This window comes from Acinonyx jubatus, chromosome A3 (assembly GCF_027475565.1).
Source record: "Acinonyx jubatus isolate Ajub_Pintada_27869175 chromosome A3, VMU_Ajub_asm_v1.0, whole genome shotgun sequence".
Classification (NCBI taxonomy): domain Eukaryota; kingdom Metazoa; phylum Chordata; class Mammalia; order Carnivora; family Felidae; genus Acinonyx; species Acinonyx jubatus.
Window position 1 is genome coordinate 20,932,866 of NC_069388.1, and position 3,033 is coordinate 20,935,898.

Consider the following 3,033-nt stretch of genomic DNA (forward strand, 5'->3'; position numbering starts at 1 on the left):
GGGAGCCAGGCATCTATAAAGGATCTGGCGGGGGGGGGGGGGGCGGGGGGGGGAATGCAAACCAGTAAAATGTAGAAAGGAGGAAGGAACCCAGGCAGGGGAGGGAGAGGGGGAAGCCACAGCCCCAGAGGTGGCCAGAGTGGAGCCTGAGAGCTGGGGGGGGGGGGGGGGCGCGGGGGAGGGGGGCACTGTGTGTGTGTGTGTGTGTGTGTGCACACGCTTGTGTGTAACAGGATGAGACTTTTGGCTCTGGGCATCATCCCCTCCCTAAGTATCCCCACCCCCTTCTCTGAGCCCCCGCCCAAATCCCTCCACCTACAAACCTTCTTGAAGCTGTAGGGTAGGAACATCAGGATTCATTATATTTTCCTTCCCCGCCCCCCCATCCTTTTGAGGCATAATGGTCACACAAAATTGTATGCCTGTTTTTTAATGCTTATTTTTGAGAGACAGCATGAGCGGGGGAGGGGCAGAGACAGAGGGAGACACAGAATCCCAAGCAGGCTCCAGGCTCCAGGCTCCAGGCTCCAGGCTCCAGGCTCCGAGCTGTCGGCACAGAGCCCGAGGCGGGGCTCGAACCCGTGAACCGTGAGATCATGACCCGAGCTGCAGTTGGACGCACAACCGACTGAGCCACCCAGGCCCCTAAAACTGTATCCATTTAAAGTATACAGCGTGATGATTTGATATATGTATACATTGTGGAATAATTGCCACAGCCAAGCTGGTTAACACAGGCATCACCTTATACAGCTATCCTTTCTTGATAGTGTGTGGGGGGGGGGGGGTGAGGGGAGACACTTAAAATCTCTTGGTTTAGCGAATTCCAAGTACACAATATAGTATTCTTAACTGTACTTTACCATGTTGTACATTAGCTCCCCAGAATTCATTCACGTCATAACTGGAAGTTACATTTTTCTTTCCACTTTTGATATCCTTGATATTTCCCATAGTAAAACAGTTTTCAAAAACAGACTCTTTCGTATTTTCTTGTCCTAAGAAGCAGTAGGGGATAATGAAATGCTCGAACTTTGGAGTCCAGTAGCTTAGCTGTGGTTTTAAATCGGAGCCCTATCACTCTCTGGTGGTTTGACCTTGGTCAAGCCCCTTAATGCCTCTGAAACTCAATTTCCTCTTCGGTAAAGTGGGGATAGTCAGAGTACCCTCACTTCTGGGATGGTTGTGAAGACAGAGAGGGCTTTAAACCATGCAAAGCAGTGGGCACAATGCCCCCGCATAATAAGCACAGAAATGGTAGCTATTAATGCCTCTCTGACTTTAAAAGTAATCCATGTTCATTGGCCAAAATTTGAGAAAGAACTAGGAGAAGAAAAATCGCATGCAATCCCCAATTCTGGAGACACCAAGCAGAAGTGAGTTTTAGAGTACCCCTTCCGTGTTTTTTGAACAAAGAAAAATGGGATGACACTGGTCAGTTTTTTTAAAAAATTTTTTTCTAATGCTTATTTATTTTTTAAAGAGAGAGACAGAGCATGAGCGGGGGAGACGCAGAGAGAGAGGGAGACACAGAATCCCAAGCAGGCTCCAGGCTCTGAGCTGTCAGCCCAGAGCCCGACGTGGGGCTCGAACTCACAGACCGCGAGATCATGACCTGAGCCGAAGTCGGACATTCGACTGACTGAGCCACCCAGGCGCCCCCACACTGGTCAGTTTTGTAAAGTTCCCTGTTTCCAATGAACGGTACGTAGTGAATTCCCCCCCTCCCCCCAGCACTACGCGCACCATATGTCATTGCTTCCACGCCCCACATGCTTCTACGCGCACCATATGTCGTTGCTTCCACGCCCCACAGTGTTCTGCACCAAGCTTTTTTTTGTTCCTTTTTCCCCCTTCCTTTGACAGATGTGGAACCTGAGGCTTGGACAGGGGAAGTGTTCTTCCCCCAGTCACACAGCTAGCCGCTGGCAGAGCTGGGACTCAAATGCAGGTTGTCAGGCATATCCCACATCAGCCTGAGTCCTTGAGCGCCTGCAGGGGGGTGGGGAGGTGGGGGAGGTGCAGCCACTCCCCACATCCCCACCCCAGCTTTCCAGACAGGTCTCCGTCTTCTTCGCCCCTGCCCCTCCCTTTGCGGCAGCCTCAGGCCCTGGGTGGGCGGGAACCCCACCGGGCAGCCGGTTCAGTCTCCATGGCGATGAGAGGAGGGGCGGGGCTGCTGAGGGGGAGGCCAGCTTCTCTCCTGCTGGGTCCCCATCAGCCCCCTGGTGCCCCGTCTCCTCGTCTCCTCCTCGTCTCCTCTAATTTTATGGAAGTCTAATGACGCCCTCCGAGCCGGGAGGATGTGAGACCCGAGGTTTTTTGTTTTTGTTTTGTTTTGTTTCTCCTTCTCTTTGCCTGGTGCTAAAAGGCTCTCCCTTCCTGCCCCCATCCACAACAAGAATCCTTCTGGCTTGCTTGAGAATAAAAAACGGTGGCCACCCCTGGCATCTACTATGTGCCAGACGCTTTGCATATATTATCTCCAAGCCTAAAAACAGCCCTCGAGGGAGGGCTGAGAGGGAGGGGTGATTATTCTCCATTTTGGAGATGAGGAAACTGAGCAATCGTGTCCCTGGCAAGGTCACACCGCCTTTCATGGAGAGAAGACTTCTTCCGCTTACTTGGAGCCATTGCCAGGAGGACTCGTCACCCTGGGCCCTCACCCTGGCTCTACCTTCTTGGCCCCCCAGAGTCAGATGCCTGTGTCTGTACGAGGAAGAGAGCGCTGAGCAGCAGCCGAGACACCTAGACTGATGATTTGTCAAAAACTTAGATTTTGAAAAAAAATGATCTCATACAGATTTGAACACTTGCCCCCAAATTCCCGAGTCCCCTGGGCCCAGGCAGATGTTGCATCTGTGAGGGTGTCAGACAGGAAAGGAGCATTATGATGGAATTCATGTGACTGTGACTTACATTGCCACCAAAACGAAATCTTAAAGCCAACTGGCAGAGTTTCTGCACAAGCCACCCCCCCTTCCACGCCCAGCCAAATCCTTTTCAGTGCTGCCACTGGCCATGGAGGTGCCT